The sequence below is a fragment of the Delphinapterus leucas genome, chromosome 20 (assembly GCF_059928025.1).
Source record: "Delphinapterus leucas isolate spDelLeu-1000000601 "Yukka" chromosome 20, BTC_Dleu_Yukka2, whole genome shotgun sequence".
NCBI lineage: Eukaryota > Metazoa > Chordata > Mammalia > Artiodactyla > Monodontidae > Delphinapterus > Delphinapterus leucas.
The window spans coordinates 1,907,076-1,934,859 of record NC_143148.1 but is presented as its reverse complement, the minus strand read 5'-3'; the positions used below and the strand labels follow the sequence as shown (position 1 = coordinate 1,934,859).

The 27,784-nt window shown below is 41.3% G+C and overlaps 1 long non-coding RNA gene and 1 pseudogene across 2 annotated transcripts in view; one reads left to right on the top strand and one right to left on the bottom strand.

Annotated features, from left to right (window-relative positions):
- Nucleotides 1-254: 254 nt before the first annotated feature.
- Nucleotides 255-27,264, top strand: LOC149744538 (mitochondrial import inner membrane translocase subunit Tim8 A pseudogene; annotated as a pseudogene).
- Nucleotides 8,694-27,784, bottom strand: part of LOC111170021 (uncharacterized) — a 39,932-nt gene continuing 20,841 nt past the window's right edge. For both annotated transcript variants that reach the window (XR_016390810.1, XR_002643333.2), the window contains 2 exons: nucleotides 26,182-26,301; nucleotides 8,694-9,575 (listed from right to left, as the gene is read on the bottom strand). This is a non-coding gene — a long non-coding RNA (uncharacterized LOC111170021). The remainder of the gene's footprint in view (nucleotides 9,576-26,181; nucleotides 26,302-27,784) is intronic.

Here is a 27,784-nt window from a genome sequence, read left to right as displayed (position 1 = left end):
ACTAATGGTTACTGGAAGGAAGAGGGTGGGGCAAAATAGGGATGGGGGATTAAGAGGTACAAACTACTATGTATAAAGTAAATAAGCTACAAGGATATATTGTACGAGAGAATATAGCCAATATTTTATAATAACTATAAATGGAGTATAACCTTTAAAAATTGTGAATCACTATGTTGTACACCTGAAACATATAATATTGTACATTCTCTCTCTCTCTCTCTCTATATATATATATATGTATGTGTGTATATATATATATATGTATGTGTGTATATATATATATATATATATATATATATATATATATATGTATGTATATATCCTGGAGAAAACTTCACAGAGTCAGTTCTACAGCAATGCATTGTATGTGTTCCTGAAAACCACCAAGTTATGCAAAATCCAACAGAAAATCACAAGGCCTATTGAGACCCTTGAAATACCTTCAGTAAAACAAAAAATAAAATGGAAGTCTAATATATGTGGTACTACAGTTTGACACGTTAAAAGTTTGAGAAACAAACAAAAAAAATACTGTAACAAATATGGTCCTTGACCTTCATTCTATCGTTGGCACACGTGTAATTACAAACACTGGGCCCTGTAATAATTTATTTAAATAGTCCCCATCATTTCTGTTTAGTCAGTCTCTGTCTTCCCTGTAACATTTTATGGGGCATATTCTATCCTAAGCATAAATATGTCACTTCAAACTTTGAAATTAACTACCCTCAGGTATCTCCATATTCTGGTGTACATGGCCACAGCAAGAATTTCTGTGCTGTCTTGGTTTTCAGACTTACAGCTGTTGTCCAGGGGTTCCATCCTCAGCCAGACTTACAGCTGCTGTCCAGGGGTTCCATCCTCAGCAGAGGAGTCGGGTAATGCCCTTCAGTCAGCCCTGCACCTCCTCTTCCCTGTACTGCAAAAAGTGAAATCTTTTTTGGCAAGGCTGAAAGGGCCTTAAATATTGCATGGGAGACACTTTCTATGTTCCAGAAATGGTTTAGGAAATCTGGAAGGAACTCGAATTCAGAAACTAGACACTTTCAGGTCTGTACAATTAATGGGCACCAATCTAACTGCTATATATAAGTTTGCCTCCAGCAGGTTAATATTTCCCACAAGTGTTCCCCTGCAACTCGTCCTGGAGACTGGGTCCTACTGAAACACTGGAAAACTAAACATCCAGAAGACCAGTCCATATTTGCTGGGCCAGACCTCATAAGGAACGACACAGGGAACAGAAACCATGCTGTTGAAGAAAACCATGACCAATATCATCCAAATCCTGGCTGGTTCCAGATCCCTGATACTGACTTCTCTGAATGGGCAATGAACCACTACAGATCTTAAGTTGCTTTCAGAAGGAAGTTACGAGAAAGAAATTAAGGTGAGGGACTTCCCTGGTGGTCCGGTGGTTAAGAATCTGCCTTCCAATGCAAGGGACGTGGGTTCGATCCCTGGTCGGGGAACTAAGACCCCACATGCCATGGGCCAACTAAGCCCGCGCACTCTAAAGCCCGTTCGCCACAACCAGAGAGCCCGTGTGCTGCAACTGCTGAGCCCACGCACCACAATGAAAGATCCCATGTGCTGCAACTTAGACCCAACACAGCCAAGTAAATAAAATAAATAAAAAATATATTTTTTAAAAAGAAATTAAGGTGAATGGTACCAAATCTCTTGTTCAGTCAATAGGATTGTCTGCTGGCTTTATAGTACTGTTAACCTAACTGCATGCCTGACATTTATGACTGAGGAACTCTAAATCTTTATGGGGATATCTATGCTCCTAGTGGGATGGCTACAGTGGTGACTTTGGCAAAGTAAAATTCTTCAGATGGTAATGCCCCAAGGCAAAGCAACAAATAATTAGCTCACTAGATCACCAGAATGAGTGTTCTTTTCTTTTGCTATATTTCCTCTGTGATTTTATCCTTCCAGGTTTAGAAGAATAATTAGGATTTCTCAAACATTGGGAAAAACAGGCAATCTTTCTAGATGTTGGCTAAGTCATCTAAAACCTTTTTCTGTATGTAATCATGCTGACCCCTGGGTTGTGCCTGTCATGAGTGTTTTGGCCATCCTGAACTTCACTATGATTATGAATTAAAAAAAAAAACTTCAGATGTACTCTCGGAAAAAGCTGACTCATTAGCCAAAGTAGTCCTAGATAATTGTATAGTTCCAGATTATATACTAGCTGAACAGGGTGAAGTTTGTGCTATTGCTAATACCTCTTGTCATGTATACATTAATGCCTAAGCTGAAGTGGAAACTCATATAGACAAAATCAGGCAACAGACTACTGGCTACAGCAAATATCCCAGAAGTACTGGGTCCAAACTGGTTTCCAGGACTATTTTCCTGGATCCAATCTCTTAGGAAATATATACTCATGGATCCCATCAGGAATAAGGTCTATATTAGAGGGATTACTTAACTAGGTGGTGTTGTTTTATGCTTGCTAGGATTTATATTCCTTCTTGTCAGAACTCTACTTGCTGTTTGTCTCATATGTTTAAGCCCCAAACCCCAACCCATATGAACATAAAGGCCCAGAACAAAAGCCTTGGCCTCATCTAGAGAATCATAAGTATTTGCAATCAAATAAGAAACAGTTTCATTCCTCAAGCCCATATCAGGCCTATGCCTCTTCTGCAGGAAGTAGCCAGAGTAGTCTTTGCCCCTCTTCCCTTAAGACTGAGTAATGATCAAAAGACAGGGGGTGGGGGTGGTGTAATGAACTGGGCGATTGAGATTGACATGTATACACTGATGTGTATAAAACTGATGACTAATAAGAACCTGCTGTATAAACAGATAAAGTTAAAAAAAAAAAAGATGGGGTATTGAAACTGTTCCCTATAGGGTTAAAAAACCCATCCTGAAACGGTGCCCCATAGGGTTAACAGAAATTGGTGACTAACAGAAATTCTTGAACTTGTCTGACAGAACAGGAGATAATGGAGCAGCTAGCTGAAAACACCTTGGCTTGTAACACAACAAAAGTGGCTGAAAATAGATGAAACCAATGTGGCCAAACCAAGTATGCACAGAATAGACTTGGTTGTCTGATAAATGACCTTCAACTTTACAGCCCCAAATTCCCCCAAACGTTTCATACCAACTCCTCCTGAATTTGCACGTGTCCCTGAAAGCATGTAGCTCCATTGTGCCTCCACAGAACGATGATTATTTCACCTTTTCCTGCCTCCAATCACCTTCCCTATACCACTGACCACACTACACTCTTCACCCATAAATGGCCCAAGTTCCCCATCTCCCGAAATGTGTATTTGGTATTTGTTCTCCAGTCTCACTTGGCTGCCTTGTACAAATAAAAATAAGCCCTTTCTCTGCTGCAAACCTCCACATCTCAGTATTTGGCTTGCTGCACATTGGGCAAACGGACCTGGTTTGGTAACATGTTTTTCTTCACATAAAATTTGTTTCTATAAATGCAAAATAAACGAGACTTTATTTTCTCTGAATGAGAATGAATGTTAACTTTTACAACTGAGAGAAATTTAGAAACGTACTAGACTTTGGCTAACAATACATGCCCCTCCCCCCCTTTGCAAAACATAGGAACACCACCAAAAGCACTTATGCATAGCAGCAGCTATCATTCTCAAACTCAGCATCTGGGAACCCATCTTCCCTGTCTTACTGCTCATCACATGCTTGTAGGAAGAAATCTTTAGAGTGAAACCTGTGAGGTTCAGTGTGCTTACTAGGGATAAGTGAGAGATGTTTTCATAGAGGGTTGGTAACAGGAGGAGAAACGAAAATCTCCAGCAGCCCTGAAGCAGGTGGACAAGTGTGGTGATAGCCTCTGGTTCCCTTAACAAATGTCTTTCCTTTCCTGTTTTTGTCTGTTTGTCTGCTATCTGTCTCTCTAAATTTTTTTATATTTCAACCTCAGAAAGCCTAATTATTTTTTAAAATGCTTATTTGTTTATTTTTGGCTGTGTCAGGTCTTTGTTGCTGTGCATAGGCTTTCTCTGGTTGGCGAGCAGGGGCTACTCTTCGTTGCGGTGCACAGGCTTCTCATTGTGGTGGCTTCTCTTGTTGCAAAGCACGGGCTCTGGGCACGCAGGCTTCAGTAGTTGTGACTCCTAGGCTCTAGAGCAGAGGTTCAATAGTCGTGGCGCATGGGCTTATTTGCTCCATGGTATGTGGGATCTACTCATTGTGGTGGCTTCTCTTGTTGCAGAGCATGGGCTCTAGGCACGCGGGCTCAGTAGTTGTGGCTTGAGGGCTCTAGAGTGCAGGCTCAGTAGTTGTGGCACACGGGCTTAGTTGCTCCACGGCATGTGGGATCTTCCCAGACCAGGGATTAAACCCATGTCCCCTGCATTGACAGGCGGATTCTCGACCACTGTGCCATCAAGGGAAGTCCCGCCTAATTATTTCTTAATCTATGAATCTATAATCTTCATAGATTTCCTGAAATACATTCCTTAAGAGAATGTGAAACCTATCTGAAGGAAAAAAAAAAGAAATCTACTAACCCAATTGTTTGCTGTGAGAACAGTGGCTGCAGGTGTGGAAAGGGGGGGAATCTGAACCCTGGGTAAATGTTTTGAAATGCCATGATCTCATCTTTTTGCTGGAAGGTGATTAATCACTTCATCTGTAATTGCAGTAATAGTGTCTGCAAAGGGATTTGAGATCATTTCTGGAAAACATTTGTGAGTTATGCAACCACTGAAAGCTATTAAAAGTGATTAATAAAGATATCTTAACAGGAGAGCAGAACAGATAGGGAAGAAATTATTTTTGAAATAAAAATCCTAATGGAAAAGGAGCAGAAGACACTGAAATCTAATAGTTGAGAGAAGAAAGAAAAAAACTGAGCACATCCTATCCATCTTTCTTCATCAATTCAGCGTTTGAATCCAAAATATGATTTTTTTCCATTCCTGAGAACCCTTGAAGGTATTGAAACTGATTGGGTGAGACAGGAATGAGCAGTGTTGGAAAAAATAGCAAACAATGTTACAAATGAACAGGAACTTCCGGTTTTCATGTTTGTTCAGTGCTTCAACATATATTCATTGCGTACCTTGTCAGGCACATTCCTAGATATATATGAATGCACAGAACATAATAAGTAAAAAAAATGCATCCTCATGGAAATTGCATTCTGGTTAAGGGAAACACACAACAAGCAATGTGCTAAGTTGTTAAATTACATAGTATCTTAGACGGTAATAATAGGTCTTAGGGAAAGAGAAAAGAAGAACCACATAGAGGTGAAGAAAAGTATAGGGGGTAGGGAAGAACTGCAATAGTAAATTGGGTCTCCATAGTAGGAGTCAGGTGTAGATGAAATTTGAGGAAATAATTAAGGTGGTTAGTGATAAAGTGTTTATTCCTTCCCAAACGTTATATATATTTTTTCTTGACTTATTTCACTAGAGAGAAACACCAATGTAACAATGAATAAAAGTGCATAGAGCAGTTCACAATGTGCGGGGAAGTATTTTATAAGGGACAAAGAGGCATGACATTTGCAATAGCACTTTTGTAGAAGCATTATATAAGATAAAAGAAGATCCCTTCTGTATTAGTTTGATTTCCCTCTCCTCTCCATCTCTCTCTCCTCACACACACACCAATTAAAAAAACAAAACCAAAATAAAACAAAAAACACACTGGAAAAAGTATTTTGAGCTGAATAGAAAAAAAACACTCAAAAGAAGAAAATTTGTGAGAGGTTTCTTTTTTGTTGCATTCATTCATTATTTTTTAACGTTTATATTAGGTTCAGGTGTATAACATTGATTCATTATTTTTGTGCCTTATGAAATGATCACCTCAGTAAGACCAGTTACTATGTTTGAGCACTGGTTACAATATTATTGACTATATTTCCTATGTGCAAATTGCATCCTCATGACACTCATTTTATATCTGGAAGTTTCTACCTTGTAAACTGCTTCACCTATTTTGTCCAACCCTTCAGCCCCCTCCCCTCTTGTAACCATGAGTTTGTTCTCTGTATCTATGAATCTGTTTCTGTTTTGTTTGTTCATTTGTTTTGTTTTTTAGATCCAACATAGAGGTAAAATCATATAGTATTTCTTTCTCTGACATTTCATTTAACATAACACCCTCCAGGTCCATCTATGTTGTTGCAAATGGCACGATTTTTTATGGCTGAGTGATATTCCATTGTGTGTGTTATACATAGCTACACACACACATACATACCACATCTTTATCCATTCATCTATTGATAAACTTAGGTCCTGTCGATATCTTGGCTATTGTAAACAATGCTGCAATGAACATAGGGGTGCATATGTCTTTTCAAATTAGTGTTTTTGTTTTCTTCAAATAAACTGAAGTGTAATTGTTCAACCATTGATAGTTCTATTTTTAGTTTTTTGAGGAACCTCCATACTGTTTTCCACAGTGGCTGGGCCAATTTACATCCCCATCAACAGTGTTTGAGGGTTCCCTTTTCTCCACATTCTGGTCAACACTTGTTTCCTTTTTAAAAAAGGTGAGTGGGGGCTACTCTTTGTTGCTGTGTGTGGGCTTCTCATTGCAGTGGCTTCTCTTGTTGTGGAGCGTGGGCTCTAGGCACATGGGCTTCAGTAGTTGTGGCTCACAGGCTCTAGAGCACAGGCTCAGTAGTTGAGGTGCATGGGCTTAGTTGCTCCATGGCATGTGGGATCTTCCCGGATCAGGGCTTGAACCCATGTCCCCTGCATAGGCAGGCAGATTCTTAACCACTGCACCACTAGGAAGTCCTGTTGTTTCTTTTTGATAAGCCATTCTGACATGCATGAGGTGGTATCTCATTGTGGTTTTGATTTGCATTTCTATCATGATTAATGAAGTTGAGCACATTTTCATGTGCCTGTTGGCCATCTGTATGTCTTCTTCGGAAAAATGTCTATTCTGCTTCTTAGCCCGTTTAAAAAAAATTTTATTTTAAATATAGAGTTGTATGAGTTCTGTATGTATTTTGGATTATCAACCCCTTATTGGATATATCATTTGAAAATATCTTCCCGCATTCAGTAGGCTGCCTTTTCATTTTGTTGGTGGTTTCCTTTGCTATGCAAAAGCTATTTAGTTTAATGTGATCCCACTTATTTATTTTTGCTTCTGTTGCCATTGCCTGAGGAGACACATCCAAAAACTATTACTAAGACTGATGTCAAAGAGGTTACTGCCTATGTTTTCTTCTAAAGAGTTTTATGGTTTTGGGGTCTTAAAGTTAAGTCCTTGGGGCTTCCCTGGTGGCGCAGTGGTTGAGAGTCTGCCTGCCGATGCAGGGGACACGGGTTCGTGCCCCGGTCTGGGAGGATCCCGCATGCCACGGAGCAGCTGGGCCCGTGAGCCATGGCCACTGACTCTGCGCATCCGGAGCCTGTGCTCCACAACAGGAGAGGCCACAACAGTGAGAGGCCTGCATACCACAAAAAAAAAAAGAAAAAGAAAAAAAAATTAAGTCCTTAATCCATTTTGAGTTTATTTTTGTATGTGGTGTAAGTGGTCTAGTTTTATTCTTTTTTTAAAATAAATTTATTTATTTATTTATTTATTTATTTATTTATTTATGGCTGTGTTGGGTCTTCATTTCTGCACGTGGGCTTTCTTTAGTTCCGTCAAGTGGGGACTACTCTTCGTTGCAGTGCGCAGGCTTTTCACTGTGGTGACTTCTCTTGTTGCAGAGCACAGGCTCTAGGCACATGGGCTTCAGTAGTTATGGCACATGGGCTCAGTAGTTGTGGCTCACAGGCTGTAGAGTGCAGACTCTGTAGTTGTGGTGCACAGGCTTAGTTGCTCCGCGGCATGTGGGATCTTCCCGGACCAGGGCTCAGACCTGTGTCCCCTGCATTGGCAGGCAGATTCTTAACCACTGTACCACCAGGGAAGCCCCCTAGTTTTATTCTTTCACGTGTAGCTACCTAGTTTTCCCACCACCATTTATTGAGGCAACTGTCCTTTCCCAATTGTACACTCTTGCCTCCTTTGTCATAGATAAATTGATCATATGACTGTGGGTTTACTTCTGGACTTTTTACTCTGTTCCATTGATCTGTGTGTCTGGTTTTGTGACAAGACCATACTGTTTTGATTATGATAGCTTTGTAGTATGGTTTCAAGTCTGGGTGCATGATACCTCCAGCTTTGCTCTTCTGTCTCAAGACTGCTTTGGGTATTTGGGGTCTTTTGTAGTTCCATACAAATTTTAGAAATATTTGTTCTAGTTCTGGTGAAAAATGTCATTGGTATTTTGATAGGGATTGCACTGAGTCTGTAGATTGCTTTGAGTAGTATGTATATTTTCATGATATTGTAGCATGGTACATCTTCCCATTTGTTTGTGTCATCTTCAATTTATTTCCTCAGTGTCTTATAGTTTTTAAACTAGAAGTCTTTCACCTCCTTGGTTAAATTTATTACTAGATATTTTATTCTTTTTGATGCAACTGTAAATGAGATTATTTTCTTCATTTCTATGACAGTTCATTATTAGTGTACAGAAATACAACAGATTTCTGTGTACTAATTTTGTATTCTGCAATTTTAGTCAATTCACTTAGCTCTAACAGTTCTTTGGTGGAGTTTTTGGGGTTTCTATATATACAGTGTCATGCCATCTGCAAATAGTGAGTTTTACTTCTTCCTTCTGTAAACTGAAATTTCAGAAACAGACCTGATTGAAATAAAAAGGCATTTATTTGGTGTTTGTTAAGAATGTAGTCCAGGAGGGAATTCCCTGGCAGTCCAGTGTTTAGGACTCTGCCCTTTCACTGCCAAGGGTGGGGGTTCAATCCCTGGTCAGGGAACCAAGATCCCGCAAGCCATCCCCCACCCCCCAAAATGTATTTAGTCCAGGACACACAGAGTCAAGGAGCATGTGAATTGTATTCTACTATACTACAAAATGGAGAAAGGTTAAAATGGAAGGCAAAAACTGCAAGGCCATAGTGAGTTACATAGTTGTCTGTCAGGAATTATAATTGGAGCAAGCAAGAAATAAGGCTGCTTGTTAACAAGGATTGGTTGGGGTCCAAAATGGTTGCAGAGTTACAAGGGGAAATTTTAGACAAAAAGGGTGAAGCTTCTGGGTGTTCTAAATATGGCTGATGGTGTCCTTGGGTTTGGTACAATTTAAAGAAAGTTCAAATTCTCAGTGATGCCGGGATGTGTCTGAGATCTGATCCTCAATGGCTGCTCAACTCCATTTTGTACACCTGAGTATGATTACACCATTACAATTTCAATTTGTCATTCCTCAAGGTAAAGATTTTATGACAGATGAATAATTCCAATATTAGGATTATCAGGATTAAAGAAAACATGAGGAAGGGGTAAAAAGGCTTATTGACCCTCAGTGTGACAAAGTCAAGTGTATAGGTACCTCAGTTAACAAAAAGAAAAACAGTCTGAAACTATCAACAAAGTTGGGGTTACAGGACTGGTCTCGACTCTTGCGATGAGCTGTCTACTCAGATGTCATCTGCTTCTGACCCAGGGAAGTTTTTCTTGTTCTGACGAAGGTCATCAATGGGTTGGGAGGTCCACTCAGGATTGGTAGCCTTTTAAAAATGAGAAACGTGACTCCATGATTGAACACCAAAGGTTTTGCTGCACATGGCTTAGTGAACAACCTGTTAATACCTGATTAAAAACCTCTTTCCATTGAGGTTTCAAAGCATCTCCAGGGAGGTGTCTTTTCCAATAAATATAATCACCTGGTTGTAAATTATTTTCTTTAATGTCTTTGTCTCCTGGGAACTCTTTTTTTTTAAAAGGTTACTCACTTATAAAAGATTCTAGTACTAGTAAGCATGAAGCTTTAATGTTTTTAGTTAATTCTTGGCAATATGTTAAGAGGTCTCCTTTAACCACATTGGGCTTATGTAGTGCATTATATATTTTCATTGTTCTTCCCATAATTATTTCAAAGGAAGAAAGTCGGTGTTTACCAAAGGGGGTAGACCTTAGGCTGAGCAATACCAGGGGCAGGGCTTCCGGCCATGGTAGATTAAAAGATTCAACTAGTTTAGCCAATTAAGTCTTTTTAAAATTATTATTGAAATATACTTGATTTACAATGTTGTATTAATTTCTGCTGAACAGCAAAGTGATTCAGTTATACATATATATATATATATATATACTCTTTTTCACATTGTTTTCCATTATGGTTTATCATAGGATGTAGTTCCCTGTGCTACACAGTAGGACCTTGTTGTTTATCCATCCTATTCAATATATATTGTATAATAGTTTGCATCTGCTAATCCCAAACCCCCAATCCATCCCTCCCTAACCCCTTCTCCCCCTGGCAACCACAAGTCTGTTCTCTATGTCTGTGAGTCTGTTTCTGTTTTTATACATAAGTTCATTTGTGTCATATTTTAGATTCCACATAAAAGTGATATCATATGATATTTGTCTTTCTCTTTCTGACTTACTTAGTATGATAATCTCTAGTTCCATCCATGTTGCTGCAAATGGCATTATTTCATTCTTTTTTGTGGCTGACTAGTATTCTATTGTATATATGTACACCTTTTTTGTCCATTCTTCTGTCGATGGACATTTAGGTTGTTTCCATGTCTTGTTAGCCAATTGAGCCTTAATGGCTCTATATGTAAGTTCCACTAGCCCGGAGGACTGTGAATTATAGAGGCAGTGGAAATACTGGGGGGGAAATAAAAGGCCAAGTTTTACAGATTGACTGAATAATTTGCCCTGTAAAATGAGTTCCTTGATGACTATGAAGCTCAGATGAAATACTCCATGTAGAAATTATTTTTTCCAAAAGAATTTTGCCTACCAAAAGTGCTATAGCCCTGCAAAATGGAAATGTTTCAATCCAGTGAGAAAACATGCATACTAGTACAACTACATATTTATATCCCTGAGATAGTGGCAGTTGGATAAATTCCATTAATCATACCTCAAAGGGTCCTGAAGGCAAAGGAAAACAATCTTTAGGGAAATGGATGGGTTTACCTGGATTACGTTTTGGACAAAGGTTACACTTCAAATATACTTCAGTGGCTATTTTGTGGGATGGTTTTCAGTAGCATTGTTTTGCACGTATCATTTTATCTGGGCCCCCATGTATGTTCAATAATATGTTCCTGGAGGCTATGAGTCAAAACTGGAGTATTGTTAGACCCGTACCATAAATTATGATCTTCCCAAAATTTACATACCTGGTATAAGATTTGTCTTGTTCCTCTGGAGAAACATTGTTTTAGGTTTCTGCCAGTAAATCCCGTAAGCTAACATAAGGTTAGGTAATAATTAAAGCTTTTTTGAAGTGGGTCAGAGAGCAGCAGTCATTGCTACGGTATCGGCTAAATTATTTCCTTTCCTTTGAACCAAGCCTTGACTAACCTGAGATATTTATAATGGCCAGAAGTTTTAGTATTTTAATAGCTTCCAGAAGGTCCAATACATATTGGCTATTCTTAATAGTTTGTCCTGTGCAAGCCCTTGTCCAGGAAGATCCCACATGCCGTGGAGCAACTAAGCCCGTGAGCCACAACTACTGAGCCCGTGTGCCACAACTACTGAAGCCTGTGCGCCTAGAGCCCATGCTCCACAAGAAGAGAAGCCACTGCAATGAGAAGCCCACGCACCGCAACGAAGAGTAGTCCCCACTTGCCACAACTAGAGAAAAAGCCCCCGCGCAGCAACAAAGACCCAACGCAGACATAAATAAATAAATAAAATTTTAAAAAAAGGGGGGACATGGTGGCTGATGTCTCTTGTTTTTTTTTTTAAAAAAAAGCATACTGGCTATCAGTATAAATATTAACAATTTGATCTTTTGCTATAATGCAGGCTCAAGTAGTTAGAGGCTGTCTTTTTGAGAAGCCTGCATGCCTGAAGAGCAAAGAAGTTAGTTATCCACATATTGGAGTAAAGTGAAGTCATTTGGGAAAGTAACATCTGCAAGGTATGATTTTAAGGTCTGAGAAAAGTAAATAGGACTCTCCGTATATCCCTGGGGCAATACTGTCCAAGTGTACTGTTGATCATTCCAAGTAAAGGCAAAAAAGGATTGGCTGTCTGGATCCACTGGCATAACAAAGAAAGTACCACATAAATCAGCCATGTGAAAACCTTGCTGTCTGTGGGAACTGCAAATAAAGGGATATGGGAATTAAGGACTACAGGATGGCGGGATATGACTATATTATTGATGGCTATTTAATACTGAACAAAATGCCTCTTCCATTAGGTTTTCTAACTGGGAGGAAGGGGGTATTGCAAGGACTGGTGCAAGGAATCACTAGACCTTGTTTAATATAGTCTTTTATGATATGTTGAATTCCTTTTATAGGTTCCTGTTTGAGGAGATATTACTTGATGTTGGGGAGGGGTTAAGATGAGTCTACATCTATTTTGATTGGGGTTGCTGAATGAATTTTCCCTCTATCCACAGAGATTTGAGACCGTAGTGTTTGTACAAGTTCATTCTTTCTTGGGGTTATGACTGATGTGAGAAAAATGATGGCAGCTTCACATGCAGGGCCTAAATTTGTGTCATTAGGGCCTTGTTGATTGGAATGTTCTTCCAGATTTAAAACATTTCCCCCTTTTGTGAGAAGGAAACATGTGCATTATGGACCTCTAAGAGGTCTCTTCTGAGGATGTGTACAGGAGTGGAAGGAAGAAGGAGAAAGGAATGTGTCTCTGTGACAGGGCCAAGTTGGAATGGAGTGGGTTGAGATTTAAAAACAGTCATAGGGTTCTTAGAAACTCCCACCATTGAAATTGTTTTAGTACTCCACAGAAGAGAATGTTTCAAAGTGCTGGGATTGAGAACAGAAAGAGTGGTACCCCATATGAATTAAAGCTCTGTCTGCTCTCAAACAATGGTGAATTCAATTTCTCCAGAATGTTAGTGAGAAGAAAGGGAGAAACCCCAGGTATTTCCTTGGAGCAGCCCTAGGTGAGACAGAAAGGAAATTGCATAGGACCTTTGTTTGGAGAAGGGCTAGCAGGATTTTGTTTTCTCTCTGAGTGATTTTCTGAATTTATAGCAAGCTCTTTTAAAATTCCCAGGCTTTTTTTGCAATAATAGCAAAGGTACCTTTGAAGGTCTTCTGTGTTGGAGGGTCTTTCATTGTAAGACTGGAGGCGTGTTGGCCTTTTTTGGCCAGTCAATTGCTGAAGCTGTAAACTCATTATTTGAGTAGCCTTCTTCTTGGCTATTTTTGTATGGTCTTGGACAGATGCTGTGCCAAACTGCATAAATCACGGGCATCCATGGCTGCCCAATTTCACTGATGCCTTCTAACTAAAGTGTCAAGTTCTTAATCTAAACCGTTCATGAGTTGGTATTAACATCTTCCATCCCTGAATACTGTTTGAAAGTTTTTTGAAACCTTTCAAAGAATTCAAGTACAGGCTCCTTAGGTTTTGAGTACACAGTTGGATATGTTTCAATCAGTAATATTTGGGGAAACTTCTGGAATAACCAGTAAAGGGTTTTGGCTAAGCCTTTGGCCCTATCTTGATCTTCAGTTGTTTTCTTTTGGAAGTCTTCTATAGGTTTTTTCCAATCCATCTTATTAAGCCATTCTTTTGCTCTGCCTTCCCTTACCAGCATGTGTATAAGTTGATTAGGACCAGAATAGCTTGGTTCATAGGTTTGTATAAGAAGATTAAATTGTTTGGCAAAGGAAATGAGGTCCAAAAAGGATCACAGAATTCTTTAGCTATAGCCCTAAGTTCACGTTTACTCCATGGGACAAAGACAATAAAAGGTTCAGGTGGACTTCGTTTTAATAGGGGCTGCCAGGACAGGGGGGTTGAGTGGGGTTTAGGCTCAGGAGTGTTAACTGATGGAGGAGGAGGAGGAGGGTGTCTGGTGGAGAAAGAGAAGAGAGGGAGTAAGTTAAAAAGGGAGTTTGGAAAGAGGTGCGTAAAGGAATGGAGAAGAAGGTGCAGAATTGGGAGGGGAATGGGAGTGGGGTAAAGAATTTCATGATTTCTTAAGTTTATAAACAGCCTGAGTCAATTTTTAATTACAGCTTGGAGGGAAGCAATTTCCTCAGTATTATGTTTAGAGGCCTCTAAATATCAATTAAAACATGCTTTCTGAGACCTCCCTTGTGGCACAGTGGTTAAGAATCTGCCTGCCAATGCAGGAGACATGGGTTTGATCCCTGGTCCGGGAAGACCCCACATGCCACGGAGCAAGTAAGCCCGTGCGCCACAGCTACTGAGCCAGCGTGCTGCAACTACTGAAGCCCACGCTCTGCAACAAGAGAAGCCACCGCAATGAGAAGCCTGTGCACCGCAACGAAGAGTAGCCCCTGCTTATCGCAACTAGAGAAAGCCTGTGTGCAGCATTTTATTATTTGTTATTTTTAATAATAAATTTAAAAAATATGTTTTCCATTAATTTTTCTGTTTCTGGTATTTTTTTCTAGGCATGCATGAAGATTGACAAATTTGGGAATTTCAAAATCTTCCCATTTTGGCCAGGGCAATTTAAAATCATACCAGGTTAAATGGACCCATTTAGATAGGTCGTTACAGGATGAGGGCCCATAGGTGTTAAACACAAAGCTGACAGGGTTTTGTTTTGTTTTGAATGAGAACTTGGCATTATTCTGAGTACTCATCAAAATCAAAAGAAACCTGAAACCCGAATCTCCTACCAAGTGGCACAGATTAAAACAAAACAAAATAAAACAAACATAAAAACTCCACTCCCAAAAGGGAGGACTAAAGTTAACACTGAGAGACACCCAATTTTATTTATGATCTAAACCTTGACCAAATGAGAGTTTTGGGTTCAGGAGGACTCTCTGCAGTCTTTATGTGAGTGAAAAGGTTGCTAAACGCAATGGGTCCATGTAGGTACTGAATGCCAACACCAAGCCTGAAGAAGTGCTGGAGGTCACACTGGGTAATACCAACTACACCGAGCAATGTTAACCTAAATTTCAGAAATGGAGACCTTATTGAAATAAAGAGGCATTTATTTGTGGTTTATTAGACTACAGCCTGGGAGACACAGGTTCAAGAAGCACCTGAACTATGTTCCTCTGGATTACAAAATGGAGGAAGCTTATACAGGCAAAAAACTGCAAGGGCAGTTAGTTCCATATGTTGTTTGTAAGGAATTATTTAGAGATGGCAAGAAGAGTGCTTGCAAAACAAGCATTGGTTGGAGTCTGAAGTTCTTGAACTGACAAAGGGGAACCTTGAGACCATAAAGTTACACCCAGCAGGTGTTGTTCTAAATATAACTGTAGGTGTCCTGGGGTTTGGTACTTCACAAAAAGTTCAAGTTCTCTGTGGTACAGGGATGTGTCTGAGACTAGAACCTCAATAGTCTTCCCAATCCGTTTTGTACACCTGAACTATAATTACTCCATTATGATTCCAATGTTTCCTCACTTTGCAATTTGGATGCCTTTTATTTTTCTTGCCTAGCTGCTGTGGCTAGGACTTCTATGAATGGTGGTAGGGGCATATCCTTCAAGGACTGAGGTTTAAGCCACTGGGGCCATGTACCTATTTCTCCTATCCTGAGCCTCAGAACTGTTCCCTAGTTTCCGCACACTGGTAGAAAGTTGCCCCCACCCTGTCCCATACTCTCACATCTCAATGTGTTCATGGTATCCATTACAGAAGTGCAAAATCACATTGTTTTAAATGGAGTTCACATGATGTAGCCTTGAAATAAGGGGAAATCAGAACATGTGAAGATATCTTTGCCATTTGCAAAGGGCAGGGTGACTTTGAGACAGATGTGTGCCTCTGTGAGCCTGGTGCTGCCTTCCAGCAGGACAGGGATTTCAACTCTCACACAGTTTGTGATTATCTATGTGCTAAGATTCTCCTATTTGGGGATCCAAAAGGAGGGTAGAATCCCACACCTGATTTAAACCAAATTGAAAATAAATTCATTTTTCCTTAGCAGTGTTCCTTCTCAGATGCAGACTTTTCCCATTTTGCACTCTCTCTGTGGCTTTTGGATTAAGAGACCTGACCCACGTCAAGCATTTGTTCAATCGCTATGGAAGGCAGTGCCCATTGATTAATATTGTGTTATTGCTACATTAGGTGAAAAGCTACTCTCTGTACTGCCTACATAAATACTGCCCATTGTCATGCACAACCCATTGGCAACATGCAGAAGTAGTCTTTTTTTTGTGGAAGTGGGTCTAGTGGTGAAGGGTAGTGCTCAGAGCAGAGGACAGAAGTCAGGAAGACATGCATAGCAAAGTCAAATCCTTCAAGGACTTTGGGGAAACCCCTTCTTACACTTGTTTAAGATCTATATACTTTTGGTCTCTTTTTCATGTATCAATATTCACTGAGCACCTAGCACAATGCCTGGCCCATACTAGGTGTTCAATAAATATCTACTGAATGAATGAATGAATGAATGCCCTCATCCAAGCAAGGTGAATATATATTATTATATTTTATGGGTACTTAGAAATTATATAATGTTCTTTAAATCTTTGTAAAGGCTAACAGCCTAAGTCTTTTATTTGTGGGTATGAAGTGGCAAATTTGGGAAAGAGAAAATAACATGTTTAGGCTGTTTTCAGTGGGTGCAGCCTCTGTGTATAATGAACAGCCCCCCCCCCACCCCAGTGATTCATGATGATCAAACTTACTCTTGTAATTTAGCTATGTGAGAAAGACAGCCATTGCCCAGACATCAATGCACATGACTGTACCGCCACTGCCTTCTAACTTATTCATTCTAAATATCTGGACACAACAAGGGGAGAAGGATTCAGAAACAGTGATCAGCACAATGAGAAATTTGGTCTCGGGTAGATTACACCCCAGATCTTCTCTTTCCCACAAACCTAATACTACAAGCAACTTCTTACAAAATATTTGGATATAAAGGTAAAAGTCCAACAAATTTTTTTGTTCAAAAGCGTTGGGAATGAAGCTATAATAAAAATTTTGTGGCCACAATACTAAAACGGACAGGAACACACGTTGTGCTCTATTTGTAACCATGGAAATCAGCTCCAGCCCAGATGGGGCTGATGTAGGCACTGCATCCCCGCCTCAGGTGATCTTGTGGTATGGGGTACACCCCCTCTTCAGTTCTGTGCAATCCAATTAACAAATACTGACCTGGCTCCGGCCAATCATGGCTGGATTGCCCACAAAACCAGGTAAGCATTTGCTGGGATGGAAGCAGGGACAGGGGAATGGGGCATTCAAGAAAGAATCAGGAAGGGAATTCCCTGGTGGTCCAGTGGTTAAGACTCCCCACTTCCACTGCAGGGGGCACGGGCTTGATCCCTATTTGGGGAACTAAGATCCCACAAGCCATGTGGCGTGGCTAAAAAAAAAAAAAAATCAGGAAATCTGTACCCATCATTTTATTTATGGAGTGCTTGCTATTGCCAGACACTGCCCCTATCACTGGATAAATAGCAATCTTTCTCTCCCTCATGGAAATTACATTTTTGCATTAATTAAAAATTTATTTTCCAACGGAATATTGTTTCTATTTTGAATTATTTGGGAGGGTACCATAATCATTTTAGTATTGTAGCCATAAAATTTTTATTTTGGCTTCATTCCCAGCATGAGGTAACGACTTTTACCTTTTTGTTTGTTAAATATTTATTTATATTTTACTTGGCCGTGTCAGGTCTTAGTTGCGGCACACAGGATCTTCGTTACAGCGTGCAGGATCTTTAGCTGCTGCGTGTGGGATCTTTAGCTGTGGCACGCTAACTCTTAGTTGCTGCATGTGGGATCTATTTCCCTGACCAGGGATCGAACCTGGGCCTCCTGCATTGGGAACACCGAGTCTTAGCCACTGGACTACCAGGGAAGTCCCTAAAGACTTTTACCTTTATGTCCAAATATTTTCTAAGAAGTTGCTTGTAGTATTAGGTTGAGTTTTTTAGTAGGAATGATCACTGCTGTAAGGGTGAGAGAAGTCTCACATAAATCCAGGAAGTTTGGCTTTAGGCGAAAGATGCAAAGTCAATAGCAGAAGTAATTACCAGCAGTACTATCAGGAGTTAGGTGTCACCATGCTGAGTCTGAGGTATTGCAGGCACCTCTAAGTGGAGGTGTTAAGTGGGCATGTGAAATATACACCTGGAGTTCAGGGAAGGAGGGGGTTCATGTAAAGATACCCATAAGCAGGAGATTGGCACGTGGACTATGTCAGACTTAAGAGGAACACCCCACAGGTTATGTGGCAATGCCATTAAGGCTGAAGGGAGGGTATTCTGCATGGACTGGTTCACTTGCCTGGACCCCTGGACAGGGGTGGTGGCTGTCATCATCACTAAGACAGGTTAGGAAGTACAGCGACCATGAGACAGAGTGTGTGTGTTTGCATGAGTGTGTGTAGGGGGTGCGGGAGGAGGCTGTCATCATCACTAAGACAGGTTAGGAAGTACAGTGACCATGAGAGAGAGAGAGAGAGAGAAAGAGGGAGAGGTGTGTGTGTGTGTGTGTGTGCATGTGGTGCGGGAGCTGGCCTCAGATGAAGATCCAGGAGTGACACGAAATTCCAAGGAGGTGAATAAGAGATTTATTGAGAGGCAAAGCAGTAAATGGAATCAGATGACACTGAGATAAGACCTGGTGCTGCTTTCCTCTCTACAGGCTCAGAGTTTTGTGATAACTCCTGGTGAAGCCTAAAGAGTATCAGACTGGATGATAGATTAGCTAAAGAGTAAATAAGGTCAATTTCTACCAAACATACAAAGAAGAACTGACACCAATCCATCTCAAAGTCTTCCAAAAGACTGAAGAGGACGGAACACTCCCAAAGTCATTCTATGAAGCTACCACCACCCTGATACAAAAACCTGACAAAAACACCACCAAAAAAGAAAATTACAGGCCAATATCGTTGACGAATATAGATGCAAAAATTCTCCACAAAATATTAGCAAACCAAATCCAACAACACATAAAAAAGATCATACAGCAGGATCAAGTTGGATTCGTCCCAGGATCACAAGGATGGCTCAACATATGTAAATCAATCAATGTAATACACTACATCAACAAAAGAAAAGACAAAAACCACGTGACCATCTCAATAGATGCAGAAAAAGCATTTGATAAAATTCAACATCCATTCATGATAAAGACTCTCACCAAAGTGGGTATAAAGGGAACATATCTCAACATAATAAAAGCTATTTATGAGATTTCCCTGGTGACACAGTGTTTAAGAATCTGCCTGCCAATGCAGGGTACACGGGTTCGAACCCTGGTCCAGGAAGATCCCACATGCTGCGGAGCAAGTAAGCCTGTACGCCACAACTATGAACCTGTGCTCTAGAGCCCGCGAGCCACAACTACTGAGCCTGTGTGCCACAACTACTGAAGTCCATGTGCCTAGAGCCCATGCTCTGCAACAAGAGAAGCCACCACAATAAGAAGCCCATGCACTGCAACAAAGAGTAACCCCCACTCACTGAAACTAGAGAAAGCCCGCGCGCAGCAACAAAGACCCAATGCAGCCAAAAAGAAAAGCTACTTATGACAAACCCACAGCCAACATAATACTCAATGGTGAAAAGCTGAAAACCTTCCTGCTAAAATCTGGAACAAGACAAGGATGCCCACCCTCACCACTTCTATTCAACATAGTATTGGAAGTCCTAGCCAGAGCAATCAAACAAGAAAAAGAAATAAAATGTATCCAAATTGAAAGGAAAGATGTATAATTCTCATTATATGCAGATGACATGATACTATATATTGAAAACCCTAAAGACTCCACACAAAAACTACTAGAACTGATAACTGAATTCAGCAAGGTAGCAGGATACAAGATTAACACACAGAAATCAGCTGCACTTCTTTACACTAACAATGAAATATCAGAAAGGGAAAGTAAGAAAACAATCCCTTTTAAAATTTCATTAAAAAAATTAAAATACTTTGGGCTTCCCTGGTAGCACAGTGGTTGAGAATCTGCCTGCTAATGCAGGGGACACGGGTTCGAGCCCTGGTCTGGGAAGATCCCACATGCCACGGAGCAACTAGGCCCGTGAGCCACAACTATTGAGCCCACGCTCTAGAGCCCTCTAACCACAGCTACTGAGCATGCACACCACAGCTACCGAAGCCTGCGCGCCTAGAGCCTGTGCTCTGCAACTAGAGAAGCCACCGCAATGAGAAGCCCGCGCACCCCAACAAAGAGTAGCCCCCACTCGCCACAACTAGAGAAAGCCTGTGCACAGCAACGAAAACCCAATGCAGCCAAAAATAAATGGTAATAAAATATTTAAAAATCTTAACGAACAAAACAAAACAGAAGCAGACGTGAAGGTTGGTGAGTTGGTGCGGAGTTCGTCTCGGCACGCGTGGCCGCGCTGGGATGGATTCCTCCTCATCTTCCTCCACAGTGGGTTTGGGCTCGGTTGACTGGCAGCTGCAGCATTTCATGGACGTAGAGACTCAGAAGCCGCGCTTCCAGCAGCTGGTGCACCAGATGACGAAACTTTGTTGGGAAACGTGCACAGACAAGCCTGGGCCAAAGTTGGACAGTCCGGCTGAGGCCTGTTTTGTGAACTGCATTGGGCGCTTCATTGATACAAGCTAATTCAACTTGAATCGACTGGAACAGACCCAGAAATCCAAGCCAGTCTTCTCAGAAAGCTGTTCTGACTGACTTCAGCATTACCTCTTTGGAAAAGGAAGGTAGTTCAAGAAATGAAGAGCAGTTGATGGGATGGTTGAAGAAAAGGTGGGGGATCGGCTCCCACCTTTGTCACTCTTGGGACATCCTGTCATCTGAGAATGAACAAAGACCAATTTTTTTGTGGGGGGGGTGTTTGAGGGTCAAATGTGTTTGGGGTTGTGTTTTTTAATGCTAATCTGGGGAAAACAAATGACAGATGAATGGAAAATTCTACTAGATATATATTACTGTATGTGGGATGAAGCTTTTCTCATATTCCCATTAACTGCTCCCTACAATTTTAATAGGGGAACTGCTCTATAATTTGATAGTGGGACCACATAGGTAATAATCTGTTATTTGTGTGGATTTGTTTCAGATTTCTAGAGAGATCGACATACGTCTTTGTATCTCTCAGAAAGGGCAGCAGCAGGGGAAAGAGTAATTTGGTACTTGACTGTAGCCCTCCTTATCTAGTGTTTGACTATCAGTGCTGGAAAAAAAGATGTATTGAATATTCATACAGTACATTTCACCTTTCTAGGTTATCTCTCTCCCTTATACTGTGATTCATTTAAATATCTATATAAAGTACAGTCTTGAGCTAGTACAGGTAACCTGAGAGTCTAGAGGCCTTTGGTTAAAGGAATCTAGCCAGTGAACATAATTCTCATACTAAACTGCCACAAGGAAGAAGTTAACTTACCCTGTATATTGGGGTCCAAAAAAATTGAAAGATGTGCCTAAATGAAAAAATAAGTTATAAAGATTTAGGCCACTCAAAAACTAACAGCAGTTTCAGGTAGAGGTGCATGCCTAATGTAAATCAGCATAGTTTCCATTTAGTGCGTTCTTTTAATCACTGAAATAAAAGATTCTACAAGAAAAAAAAAAAACAGAAAAAGAAACAGACTCACAGATACAGAAAACAAACTTAAGGTTACCAAAAGGGAAAGGGAGTGGAGGAAGGGATAAATTAGAAGCTTAGGATAAACAGATACAAACTCTATATACAGATAAACAACAAGGTCCTACTGTAGAGCACAGGGAACTATATTCAATATCTTGTAATAAACCACAATGGAAAAGACAAGAGTAAATGAGGCCAGCTGGGAGTCTCTTGGGCTGTGGTGGGAGAGGCGGGGTTGGGCTTTGGATGAGAGGAGGTAGATAGAAAAAAGGTGTGACTGGTGTAGAGTCAGCACATGCAATACTGGAGAGGACGTAGGGCTTGTGACTTCCACAAAAGGTCAAAACCTGTGTTCCTGTTTTATCGGGTTGACCAAAAAGTTCGTTCAGGTTTTCCCGTAAGATGCTACCGAAAAACCTGAACCAACATTTTTGGCCAACCCAGTATTTTGTAACTCTCGCAGTTTTAGGTTTTTCTATATATGTCTATGATCCATAGTTATTTAATTTTTATAAGTTCTCTTTGCATACCCAATTGCATACCCAACTGCTACCGCACACTGATCTAACAAATCATTCTTTCTATACCAAATTGCTTTTGTCCCTTCACTGAAAAACAACTGATCAGTTGTGTGTATGTTTATTTCTAGACCTCCTATTCCCTTACATTTATCTATTTGTATTTATGCTAGCACTTTCTTGTTTCCAGGTTGTTTGGCTATTCTTGGTCCTTTGCACTTGCATTTTCATTGTAGAATCCACTTCGCAATTTCTATTTAAAAAAAAAGAGAGCTTACCGAGATTTTGACTTGGATTTCACTTAACACATAGATCAATTTAGAAGGAAATATTGAGCATTACAATCCGTAAATGTGAGATATCTCTCCTTTTACTTGGGTCTTAATTTTTTTTTCTCTAATTTTTAAAATTCTGTTTACCCATCTTGCATGTATTTTCTACATCGGATGGTATGCTAAATTTTAATTGTATTGACTATATTTTCTTATTTTTTTGTATTTTTCCTACTCTGGCCTTTAGGGCCTTATTCCTGGCAAGGCTATCCCTCTCAGAGCTAGTTAATTCCTGCAGGTAAAAAATCCCTCCCCTATAAGCATGCTTATTATACACAAACCGACCAATCTGGAGCCCACACCCCCAACCATAACCTTATCAAACTCACACACCAAACCAATAATCCTTCCTGCCCTATACCGTACCTAGCTCTGGTACCTATACCAGAGCTAGGTACGGGACAACTAGGGTCCACCCTTCCAAAACGGAGCCCGCTGAAAAATTTCAAACTGTCTCTCTTAGTCTTATAGGTCTGCTATAACAGAACACCATAGACTGGGTGATTTATGAAGAACAGACATTCATTTATCCCAATTCTGGTGACTGGAAGTCCTCCAATGCCATAAAGGTGCCTCATGATTGGGTGAAGGTCCTCTTCTGGGTGGCAACTAGGGATGACCCCTGAAGCCCAAAGTCTGCCAGAATTTTTCAAGGCTGTGAGCCATGCTCTTCTTGAACTGCCTCCTGAGCAGAAGGTGGAGGTCCAGCATATGCGGCCCAGTATGACATGCTGTGCTTCCTGTTTCTAGGGAACGGTGTAAGTGTCCTTCTTCAAAGTAACTTCCATGTCTGCATGTCTCACAGTGCATGGTTAAAACAAGTCCCTGGTACATTTCAACACAGACATTTGGGGCGGGGAGGGGGGATCTGAAGTTCTCAACTGTTTATTGCTATTGCAAATAGAATGGTTTCTTTTATATGGATCTTGAATTCTTCAAGCTTCAGATAGTCGTTCTAGCAGGGTCTTTTGGTTAATGTTATGTTTTGTTTTTTATTGAAGTATAGCTGATGTACAATATTATATAAATTAGAGGAGTACAATATAGTGATTCACAATTTTTAAAGGCTGTACTCCATTTATAGTTATAGAATATTGGCTATATTCCCTGTATTGTACAATATATCCTTGTAGCTTATTTTGTACATCACAGTTTGTACCTCTGATTCCCCTACCCTTATATGGCCCCTCGCCACTTCCCTTTCCTCACAGGTAACCACTAGTTTGTTCTGTGTACCTGTGAGTCAGCTTCTTTTTTGTTATATTCACTAGTTTGTTGTATTTTTAAGATTCCACATATAAGTGATATTATACAGTATTTGTCTTTCTCTATCTGACTTATTTCCCTTAGCATAATACCCTCCAAGTCCATCCATGTTGTTGCAAATGGCAAAATTTCATTCTTTTTTATGGCTGAGTAGTATTCCATTGTATATGTTTATTCTGGGTTATGCTTTGTTTGGAGATCCCATAGAGTTTTCTCCGTAGATCAGTTTTATTTTTTCCTTAACAATGTGAGTAATTTTACTTTTTATTGCCTCATTATTGTGACAATAACCTCCATCTCAATATTGAATAGAAGTCTAGTTTTATTAAAATTTCCAGTATAATATTGAACCAAAGTCTTGCTTAATTTGGCTTTGTCTTATTTTTCTACTTTTTTAAGGGACAACATGCCATTAAATTGAGGCCATTCTTTTCGCACATGTGTTTGGTCTATAAATTTAAAAATTACAAATAAAAATATAGGTATTTACTCCATTAAAAAAAAAAGCTTCACAGTGAAATCTAGACTGGTATTTGAACTATATTCAGGTATCACAGCCGAGTCAAGTTGATATATAAAATTAATCATCACAAGTTCACCTTTTGTCAACTTGGCACCATACAAACTTAAACCACTCCTTATCTCCAAATAAAGACAACAACAAGGTCATGATACAACTATCCTGTGTACAACCAAAAATACAATAACTCTTTCTTCAGAAAGGAGACAGATTCCCTGGGTAACATTCACTCTCCTCCTTGATATCCTATAACCGAATACTATGATATAAATTTAACAATACTTAAATACTGTGATGTGAAGTCAACACATCATCTGTTAAATGACAAGGGCGTGAAAGAAGGAAGAAAAAGATATTGGCTGGAGCTTCCCTGGTGGCGCAGTGGTTGAGAGTCCGCCTGCTGACGCAGGGGACACGGGTTCGTGCCCTGGTTCAGGAGGATCCCACATGCCGCGGAGCGGCTGGGCCTGTGATCCATGGCCGCTGAGCCTGAGCGTCCGGAGCCTGTGCTCCGCAACGGGAGAGGCCACAACAGTGAGAGGCCCACGTACCGAAAAAAAAAAAAAATTAGGAAGAATTACTCACGACATTACTGATTACTATCCTCACTTCTGTTAATGGTCACATGAGCTAACTAATATGTAGCTCTTCCACAATCCACTCCATGCTCCTTTTGTCCTCAGCAGCACCTCAAATGGTCTTTTTTTCTTTTCTTTTCTTGCGGTACAGGGGCCTTTCACTGTTGTGGCCTCTCCCGCTGTGGCATGCAGGCTCCGGACGCGCAGGCTCAGCTGCCATGGCTCACAGGCCTAGCCGCTCCACGGCATGTGGGATCCTCCCGGACCGGGACACGAACCCGTGTCCCCTGCATCGGCAGGAGGACTCTCAACCACTGTGCCACTAGGGAAGCCCTCGAATGATTATTTTTTATTCTCTGGTGGGGTGACCAAAGCATTCTTTCCTGAAGGGTCTGGGCCATGAGTTGTCCTGCCTGAAGTAGGTTGTGGATAGTTTTCCATTGACTTTACCATAAGTCATGACAAAACATCTTAAGGGATCTCTGCATTCCAGACACACACTTCCTTTGTGCAAGTACCAGTGGGAAGTATAGTCCAATTTGCACCTGATAATCACATTCAATCACCAGAGCCAGCACAGTAACTCTTACTTTTCCTGTTGATTCAGAAGCATGAGTAGTGCAAGTGGCAGACTGGCAGTGTTACTCTCCAGGACAATGGAATCATTCTACTGCAGTAGTGAAAGCACTCTTCCCTTTGCAACTAAGACCTCTACACAATCAGTGCTTCATGAAGACAGGAAGCAAAAATTTTCCCTAGTGCCTCTCTATGGATAACTGTCAGTGGTGCCACTCACATATCTACCCCTTGATTCCTGGACGCATCAATCCAGGCCATGGGACAAATAGTCCTATTTGTTGTTTGATGATTCAGAGCCTATACAGCTTCCTGGGGAATCTTTCCCTGGCCCTCCAAGTATTGCCACATAGCAATCTGCCCAGGCCACAGGAAACATGTGAGGATCATGTAGACACCAGGGACCTTTGAACCAAGATTGTGCCGTTTAGGAAGATCCCTGGGTGGCATTGATGACAAATGCCATGTAGGGGTCTGCCTGACTCACCCTCTCTTCTGAGAACAGCCCTGCTAACTGGGCTGTGGGGGCACCTGACTTCAGCAGGCTGGGCCAGTCAGCTTCCCTCCTGGGGAATCAGGAACAGGGACCTCAGACTGAGGCCCAAGGGTGCTGGGCACTGGGATGGGGGCTGGTGTTCAGAAGGACATTGTTTCTATCCCACCAATCACTGCTACAGACACAGCGAGACCAGGCAGGAGAAGGGACCAGAAAACTGCAGGGCCTGTGGGGAGGAGGAAAGGTGACTCCTGTGTCCTTCCTGATCAGCCCAGAAACAAGGTGGGTGGGGTCCCCCACAGGTGTGAGAGCTGAGCACTTACCCAGTGAGAACAGTAGCTCACAGGTCTCCAGCATCACCTCCTGGTACAGAGTCTTCTGGTCCAGGTCAAGTTGTCCCCACTCCTCTTGGTCACAGCCACATTCTTAAAGGTCACCACCACCTGGAGAGTCAAACACAGGTAGTAGTGTTGGCCTTGTGCACTTGGCTGGGATCAACCCTGTCACTCTGTTGCTGGTGAAGATGCAGAGAGACCCAGGCTTGAATCACCGAGGCCTCTGGATCGCCAAGTTCTGTGTTGAGCTCAAGGGGGAAGCAGATGCAACCTTGAGGCATAATGCAATTGTGGCTGAGAGAAAAGCCTCCCATGAAGGAAGTCACTGGAGATGACACAGACAGTGGCACAGTGACACAGACAGTGGTGTTCCATGAGGACTGGGGAGAGATGTTAAGTGCTCTGGGAAAATGATCATGATGATAATTCCAACAATGGTAACAGCAAAGTGATAGCACCTAAGCCTCCCTGGTCCTCACAGTGCACCTGCCCCAAGTTGAGGCCTTTACACAATAAGATTCCTTGCTCGGGAGCCAGACTTCCAGGGTTTGAATCAACACTCTGGAATTCGACACTTCCTGCCAGTGCGACCACAGGGAGGACATCCCATCATTTCTCTAAGCCTCGATTTCTGCATCAATAGAACAATCAGTCCCACTTCACCAGGCCGTTTGGAGAACTAAAGAGAAAATGTTTACATGTGAGATGCTGGACTGCCTAGCACAGTTACGTGTTCAATGTATTTTGTGACTCTTACTAATCCTCCCACGGCCCATGAGGTAAATGCCATCATCACCTCCGTGTCACAGCCAGAGGTCTGAGCCCCAGGCAGCTCTAGAAAATCAGCCACAACCTCAAATTTAAGGAGCAGAAGTGGGAATTGAACATCCAGTAAAAGCGGGAACAGAGTTGCCAGAAGATTGGCAGGTGGGGGCAGGGGTACCTTAGCCAGAATTATTATGAAACAGCCAGGAAAAGACTATCCTAAGAGGTGACACTGATGCACAGGAAGGGTGGGGAGAGATAGCCCTGCAGAGATCTGGGAACAGGGCCCCAGGCAAAGAGAAGTGCAAGTTGAAGCTGGAAACTGGGCAGGAGTTTTACAAGTTCAGGACTGCCTGGCTGTGTGCGGTGAGTGAGGGAAAAATGGAAGGAAAAAATCTTGGGGGTAAGCAAGGGGCAGATCAAGTAGAGAGAGCACTGTGGGCCATACATAGTTGGGAGAAATACTGTATTTATTATAAGTGTGAGGCAGGCACCTGAGGGGGAGACCCATTCATTCACTGAACCATTTGTTGAGTACGTTTTATAAGCCCAGGCTGTTGTTCTAGGTCCTGAGCAGCAACAGGTGCTCATGCTCAGGGGCTGGGAAGAGATCCTAAACAAGCAACTAAATAAATGAGCAAGACAATGTCACAGGGACCCAAAGATTCCAAAGTCAAGAAAATAGCGCGAGATGACAAGAGGTTACAGTCTGCTTTAGACAGGGCACCACGAAAAGCCTCTTTCAGGACAGCACACTGGAGTGAGTCTGATATAAAGTGAGGAAGGAGCCAAGTGAATGGGAAGTTAACAAATAAGACAAGTCCTG